Genomic DNA, 8,844 nt, shown 5'->3' with positions numbered 1-8,844 from the left:
CATAGTGTATTTTAACTACTTTCTTTTAATGCCCCCAATGCTCTCCACTTTACCCCAGGGTTTTGTGCAAAGATCACTTCCTGTGTGTGTGCTGCTATGCCAAAATTTGGAATTACTGCTTTAATCAAGCTGTGGGTGAGGGCTCTTCATGTATGAGTAACATAACTAATTGCACGGTCTTTGAAAGGTCAGGGCAAGCAGTGGAGACATTTGTATAAACCCCTCTGGCCTCATAGAAAGAATTGTAGAGAGTAATCTAAAAGATGTAGTTAGATTCCACAGGTACTCTGACTCCCGGTGCACATAGGGGAGGTGAAAGCAGCAAATCTTTTAGAAAAGAGTGACCCAGAAAGACAGAAAACTCACCATTATGACTTGAAGACTACAGGCAGACTCAAAGGTTTTGAAATTTTATAAAAGGATTTTTATACAAATAGATACAGTAGGGGCTGTGGTTGTGGCTCAGTGGTAGAGCGCTTGCCTGGCATGCATGAGGCACTGGGTTCGATCCTCAGCACCACATATAAATAAATAAATAAAATAAAGGTCCATCAACAACTTAAAAAAAAAACACAAACAAATAGATACAGTATATCTTTTTCCCTTAAAATATATATAATTGCAAGAAATCTTCAGTTTTCCGTATTCCAGGTAGATAAAGCCCTGTCTAATGAGATTTAGTCTCATTCCCTGTGAATGAGAATTTATTATTTATCCATTGAAAGATAGGGGAGGGGTGTGGAAAAAGAAACAGATCCCTGGATAGAGATTTGGAACAATGACACATGATAATTTTATAAAACATTAAAACATGAAAAAACTAACACCACTCAATGATATATAGAGCTTATTCTGTCCCCTTGCTTTTAAGATGAATAGACAGTCCCATGTGGTATAACAATGTGAACTTTCTTTTCAGAAGTGTATTTACGATAGAGGTAGCCAATAGTCCTTGTGCATACTTCAACTTCTGGCATTTTGAGGGCAGGGTTTTTGTTTATTTTGTTTACTGATAGATTCCATGCATTAGATTAACTCTGAGCAAAGAATAGGAATACTATAAATGTTTGTTAAAGGAAGGAAAAATGAAAGGCTTTATGCATGAAAGATTCCATGAAATTCCTGATCAACGTTTTCAATGAATCATCTCTTTAAATTTTTGAGAGTCATCATTAATGGAGAAACTTTGTTCAAAATGTTAAATCACTTTTTCCAGTTCTAAATGTATAATATGAAGCAAAATAAAGATTCCAACAGTTCTTTTGTTTCATTGACATATTCAATACTGACGTTTTTGTAGTAAGTATATTTTGTTATGCAGTTCAGCATTTTTTTAGATGTTGATGGACGTTTACTTTATTTATTTATTTATATGTGGTGCTGAGAATTGAACCCAGTGCCTCACATTTGCTAGGCAAGTGCTCTACCACTGAACCACAACCCCAGCCCCTTTAGTTCAGTATTTAAATACCAAGTTATTCAAAGTAATACAGAACATCTATACATTATTACAGTAATCAACAGCAGCTGGTGTGGATATCACTAAGGGATCATGTCAGAAACAAAGGGACAGAAATGCCCCAGTGCATATGGTGACAGACATTGAAGGTAATTCTTGGAGATGTGGCAGCCATAAGCCTCTGCCTAGATGTTTTTCTGCTACCAGCCCAGCCTCTGCCACCCTAGGCACAGGAATAAAGTGACAACCTATGATATTCCATACTGTGTCCTATTACTACACATCCGTTGAGATACTTGACTGCAAGAAATGTTATTTGGGCTAAAACGAGGACTAGGCCTGACTATGACCATTGCTATAGGTGTAATACACCATGTATAGGTTATCTCTGCAAACATGGTCTGTTTGAACTCATTAAAATTTAAATGTTCTATAGTAACACTGTCCAGTGAAAACACAGGAACCACATGTGCAATTTAAAATTATCTACTAGTCACCTTAAAAACATAAAATTAAACAGGTGAAATTAATTTTAATAGTGTACTTCATTTGAAAAGAGTTGAAATATGGGGCTGGGGTTGTGGCTTAGTGGTAGAGCACTCGCCTACCATGCACAAGGCCCTGGGTTCAATCCTCAGCACCACATAAAAATAAGTAAATTAATTAAAGGTATTGTGTCCAACTTATAACTAAAAAATAAATATTTAAAAGAAAAGAAGAGTTGAAATATATTACCTCAGGTATTCAACATAATATTATTTTTGGTTCTTTTTAGATATGTGACAGTAGAGTCCAAATTATACATGCATAGATACGTCTTATTCTAATTAGAGCCCCATTCTTGTGGATATACAATAATGGTGGGATTCACCATTATGTGGTGGTGTATTTATACATCTACATAGGAAAGTTATGTCAGATTCTTTCCACTGTTTTCCCTATTTCTATTCTCCCTCCCTTCCCTTCATTCCCTTTGTCTAAACCTCTGAACTTTTATTCTTTCCCTTCCCTGCTTATTGTGGGTTAGCTTCCACATATCAGAGAAAACATTGGATCTTTGTTTTTTGGGGGGATTAGCTTATGTCACTTAGTATGATAGTCTCCAGAGCCATCAAATTACTGGCAAATGTCATAAAGTCATTTTTTTCTTTGTGGCTAACTAATACTGCATTGTGCATATATACCACAATTTCTTTATCAATTCATCTGTTGATGGGCATCTACGTTGATTCCATACCATTTATTGATTCTTGATTTTACTTCTTGTGCTTTAGGAGTCATGTTAAGAAAGTTTTTTTATAAGCTGACATGTTAGAATATTGGGCCTACACTTTCTTCTAGTATGTACAGGATTTCTGGTATAATACGTAGGTCTTTGATCAGCTTCAAGTTGAGTTTTGTGCAAGGTCAGAGATAGGGGTTGAATTTCATTCTACTGTGTATGGATTTCTAGTTTCCCAAGCACCATTTGTTGAAGGGGCTATCCTATCTTTTCTCTAATGTATGTTTATGGCACCTTTGTCTAGTATGAAAAAACTTCAGGGTACTATTACTGAGACAGTTTTCTCTTTCAATGGATTCATCATTGGTGTATAGAAACACAATTGATTTATGGGGATTAATTTTGTATCCTGCTACTTTGCTGAATTCATTTATGAGTTCTAGAAGTTTTCTGGGGGAGTTTTTTGGGTCTTCTAAATATAGGATCATGACATCAGCAAATAGGGATAGTTTGAACTCTTCTTTTTCTATTTGTATCACTTAAATTTCTTTTCTTTTTTCTTTTTTTGACTAATTGCTCTGGCTATAATTTCAAGATCAATGTTGTGTAGGAGTGTTGAAAGAGGGCATCCCTGTATTGTTCCAGGTTTTAGAGGGAACAACATAAAATTCTTAATGAAAAAAAATGAAATACTTTTTCATACTAAGTATTCGAGATCTGTTGTATAATTTATACTTGTAGCACATATCAAGTCAGACACTTACTCTTCAGTGGCTACAGTGAAAAGTTCAATCAAAATAGTAAAAATGTAATAATAAATTTAAAATTTTAAATGTAAATTAATTAAAATAAAATATAGTAGAATAAAATGAAAAGTTCAGTTTCTTAGTTGCACTATCCACATTCCAAGTGCTCAAAGCTACATGTGGCTCAGGGCTATCATATTGGATGGTCTAGAAATATGGCCTATCTTCCAAATCTAGTGTAAAATCTTATCCAGAAGACAGGTCTATTATGAAATACTTTCAATCATTAACATAATCACTTAAGTGAATCAACAAAAATACTCTTCTTCATCACATATTTCTCAAACTGAAGTTCTCAGACCTTTAAATGTTGAGTTCTTTGTATCTTTTACAATTCACTGCTGGAAAATCTCCAAAATTGTAACATATTTAATTGATCCAAACTGCAATAGTTGAGCCACACCACAAGAGGACCTGCAAAGACAATTTGAACTCAAAATTTAGCTTTGCTTATATTATTAGGCTGAAGGGTAATTAGCAAAAAAGCTCACTGTCAATATTAATATTCTCACAGCTGCTTTGATTAAAATTAAAAAACGTAATCCATTTTAATCTAATTTCAAATTAGCACATGGTGTGGGAACTATTAGCGGTAAAATGAGTTTATAGGAAGTATAATTTTGGCAAGAATTAGGAAATACTATACAATGGTTGAGAATATGGGATATTAAGTCATATAGGCCAGGGTAAATTCCAGGTTCTGTCTTACACTAGCTTTATGATCTCATGAAGTTCTATTCATCAAAAAAGAGTAAATTACAGTACCTCATACTTGGATTTGCTAAATATTACTTAACTCATAGCAAGTGCTTATCACAGTGTACATATTACTCAGAAATGCTGGTAATTACTATGATTATTTGTTGTTACTAGCTCTTAATCTTACATATATTTATAATATTTCCTTGATAAATAAGTTTAGTTTAAGCTTCCTATACTTGTTATTTTTTTCTGTATAAGTAGTGAAAGAAATATGTATATCAATGTAATAAGTAAGATAGAAAGAGACTGTGTTGTGTATATGAAGGGTCCAGACCTGCCTGGCTCTAGCCACATTTATTTTTCCTAGACTTATATTGGAATAATTTTGTTTGACTTCTTTCAAATATCTGCTAATGTTCTTGGAACAAATTCCCTGGTTACTAGCTATATAGTTTACGTGCTCATTTCTGTTGGAACTGAACACTGGGATTGATGTTCTATACCATTTTCCCTATTGAGACTTTGACCTTATTCCTTGGTTTCCCTGCTTAGTCTGCTTCAGATAAACACCTTTCCCAGTTTGGTCTGTCATCTTTCTAATGGTTCTTACCTTTTTCAGCATTCTCCCACCCTCCTCATCTGTGAGCAAGTACTTGCTATAAGAGCATGAAAGAGCTGTGTGTACATAATGAGCGTTAAGTCACTATAACTTGTTCACAAAGATATTTGTATAAGTGAATAATAGTATGTGGTCTCCAAGATTTGTCACAGGTGCATTTTGAATCTACAGTATTGTGTTAAGTATGCAATATTTAGTTTTATGTAAAATATGCACATTTTTATGTGAAAGTAATTACTGTCCCAACATTTAATATACTTTTACAAATCACACACTCAGTGTTATCTCCTCTGGTATTCTTTCTTCCATTTGATCTAGTCTCCTCCATATAATAGCTCATATTTGTAATTGTAGTTATAGAGAAGACAGTTATTATGAACCTCTGCAATTTTCTTTTTTGTCCTCTGTGTTTTCTAGGAGCAGTGGTGGAAATAGAAAAGTTTTCCCTGGGTTTTATGTTTACATGAATGGAGTCATTCAATTTATACCTGTTCTTCTGCTCTTATGAGATTGGCTTATTTTACTTAATTTCATGTTTTTGAGATTCATTTATATTGATGCACTTAGCCATTGTTTATTTGTTTTTATAACTACAGGTATCTCATAGCTTGAAAATATCATACTAGTGTCATCCATATACTGTTGATGGGCAGTAAAAAATTGCTCATGGAAACACCTTGCACATGTCTTTTGGTACCCACGTACAAGAATTTCTATCATGTATGCTAACATTGATAATCAATAGGTGTACCTTAATATTGGCTATGGTCAAAATCCATTCTAATTGGTTGGTGCCCACTATGGTTTGTATATGGTTTGAGTATGTCCCCCAGTGGCTTATATGGTAGAAGGTTGGTCCCCAGTGTGACAGTGTTTAGGTTGTGGAACTTTTCTTTTTCTAAGGGAAGCCTCAGAAAGGATTAACGTAGGCCTTCTGGGTCTGGATTAGTTCCTGTAAAAATGAGGGATTCTATGCTAGCTTGGAATCTCCTGTGCATACTTCTTTTGCAGGTTCTGTCCATCACTCTTCCACAAACTCCTGTCATCTGCTATGGGGTCCTCATCAGAGCCAGTGCCATTTTCTTGAACCTCCAGAACTATGAGTTTTATTTTTTTTTGTTTATAAAGTACCCAGTTTGGGGTATTTTGTTATGGCACCAGAAAACACACTATGACATTGTCCATTACTTACTGGCTATTAAATAATTTATATTACATACAAGTATATCTGAGTGCAGAATTGTTGATTTAAAGAGTATGTACATATGTAACTAGGTAATGCCAAGTTGTTTTTTTTTCTCAAAGTTATTATAGCAATTCTATTCCTAACTCTGGTATATGAGAATCCCTTGAGAATTCCATGTATTCTACTTTGTCGTATCTCTTGACATAAAAACAACAACAACAACAAAACCTCAAAAAAACAATAAACAACCTGGGCTGGGGTTGTGGCTCAGCTGTAGAGCACTTCCTTAGCATGTGCAAGGTGCTGGGTTCAATCCTCAGCACCACGTAAAAATAAATAAATAAAGCAAAGGTATTGTGTCCACCTACAACTAAAAAAAAAACTAAAAAAAAAAACACCTAATTTTGGCCATGTGATAGAAGAAAACATGTATATTATTGTGATTTTAATTTTTATTATCAGGTCACCAGTGTGGTTGAGTATTTTCTATTGGCCATTGTTTCTCCCTTAATGCTGAAATGCCTGTGTCATTTGCCCATTTTTAAAATTTCCTTCATTTCTCTATCTTAATCCTTTGTCAGTCATATGTATTGGAAATATCTTCTAGTTTGTGGATTGTTTTATCAATATCTTCATGATTTCATTTTTTCTTATTAGCCTGACAGTCCTAATTTTAAAACTAACAAATATGCCAATCTTTTCTTTTATGATTTGAGCATTTTCTGTTTCATTTAATAAATCTTTTCTTACTATAACATTTTATACACAAAGATATTTTCTATTATTTCTAAAAGTTTTAAAGTTAGGCCTTTTACACATAAGTTTTTGATGCATCTGGAATTGATTTTTCTATGGTATGAGGTAGAGATCCAATTTCATTTTTTTTTGCCTTAAGGATAACACATTATCTTAGCATCATGCCATGCCAGGTCTGTTATATGTCAAGTTTCCACATATGCATTAGTCTATTTCTGTGCTCTTTATAGAATTCCATTTGTCTACTTGTCAGTCATTGTGTTAATGCATCACTGTGTAATTTCTAAGATTTTACAATACATTTTGATATCTGAGAGGGCAAATTCTAGTCTGCCCATGGACCAGATTTTTTGGATGATGACTTCTATAGACTGCTGTCTGCCACTGAAAATGGATGAATAGGAAGGATGTTGCTCAATTTGATAATATGCCCCTGAAATGACATTTTAACTCTCCTTAAATATTCATTTATGACAGAAAAAAATGTGTCAATATTTTAGTTGTGTTAATTCTTATAAATAATTTTGGAAACTAGTAATTTATGAACATTTTGAGAATTGGTATAATCTAATAATTTGTTTTATGTATTCATTACTCTATTTCTTCTTTCATTCATTCAGCAAGTATTTATTGAGTTCTTCCTATATACACAGTACTATACCATATAGATATTATAATATCTATATACTACTATTTATATAATGTTGATAGCCATGTAATGTTATGAACTGCATTATGTATAATACACACAGCATTTTGCATGTGTGTGGTGTTTTTAAGTTTTAAAAATTTCAGTTCTACTATAATAATGTTGAGAAATCAAGTGAAGTGAATAAAGAAACAGATATATTTTACAGAAAAAAATGAGGGTTCATTATGGCAGCCTGAGCTAAGAGAACATAGTACTAAGAAGTGGGATGCTGCTATAACAAATACCTTAAAATGTGGAAGCATCTTTGGAACTGAGTAATGAGTAGAAGCTGGAAAAATTTTGAGGTATATGTTAGAAAAAGTCTAAATGGTCATGTGTGGATTTTTAAGGGCAATTTTGATGAGGGTTCAGAAAGAAAAAAGAATATTTGTAAAATAAAACTGAATCTTCTTAGAGAATACCTAAGTAATTATGAACAGAATACTGGTAAACAGAATGCCATTATGATGAAATCTCAAATCGAAATAACAAGCATGTTATTGGAAACAGGAGAGAAGCCTCCCTTGCTATAAAATGACAAAGAACTTGGCAGAATTGTGTTTGTGCTCTAGTGTTTTGTGTTATTTCCTTTGTTTCAAAATCAGGGGCATCACCTGGGTTTCAACAGGCCAGGAGACCTCTATGGAAACCTGTAGGAGTAGTGCCACCCAAGGCCATAGGAGCCCAACCCTGTCCAGCAGAATTGTGGGGCAAGGCTATCACCCCAGTAATTCCAGAAGGCAGACTCCATTTCACCCCAGTGGACCTAGAGAGCAAGACTTCAAGCCAAAGAGGATTACTTTCAAGCCTTAAGTTATGAAGCTTGCTTTGCTAGTTTTTGGACTTCCTTGGGATCCGTCACCCATCTCTTCTTTTCCATTTCTCCCTTTTGGAATGGGAATATGTATTCTATGCCTGTCCTATCATATATATTGGAAGCACATAACTTTGATTTCATGGTTCAGAGCTGAAGAGGAACTTTGCCTCAAGGTGAATCTTATTTGGAATCTCACCTGAATCTAATTTAAATGGACTTTTGACTTTAAAGTTGATGCTGACATGAGTTTAGAGTTTTAGGGCCATTGGTATGGGAAGAACGTATTTTATATTTTAGGACATGAATTTTGGGAGCCAGGGGCAGAATGCTATGGAGTGAATGTTTGCATTCTCCCCAAATTCATATTTTGAAACCCTACCCAGTAATGTAATTATATTAGGAGGTGGGCACACCAGTGGCTTAAAAACACGCTTACAAAATTACAGAATGTTAGTAAGCAATACACATAAACTGGCATGAACTGTCTCCAGCACACCACAAGTTATATAACAACATGTCATAGCAATATAAGATTTCATAAGATGATCAATAATTGTTACATAAATTGTATGGAGAATGAAACAAT

The 8,844-nt window shown here is 34.1% G+C and overlaps 1 non-coding gene across 1 annotated transcript; it reads left to right on the top strand.

Annotated features, from left to right (window-relative positions):
* The first annotated feature begins 450 nt into the window (after positions 1-450).
* Trnaa-ggc (transfer RNA alanine (anticodon GGC)) lies at positions 451-523 on the top strand. The gene has a single exon. It is a non-coding gene; the product is annotated as a tRNA-Ala (tRNA).
* The last annotated feature ends 8,321 nt before the right edge of the window (positions 524-8,844 follow it).

Source organism: Marmota monax, unplaced genomic scaffold (assembly GCF_021218885.2).
Source record: "Marmota monax isolate L192 unplaced genomic scaffold, Marmota_monax_Labrador192_F-V1.1 WCK01_AAM20220418_F8-fsc00379, whole genome shotgun sequence".
Taxonomy (NCBI): Eukaryota; Metazoa; Chordata; class Mammalia; order Rodentia; family Sciuridae; genus Marmota; species Marmota monax.
Note: the sequence above shows the minus strand (reverse complement) of the source record. Positions and strands in the feature narration are given on the sequence as shown.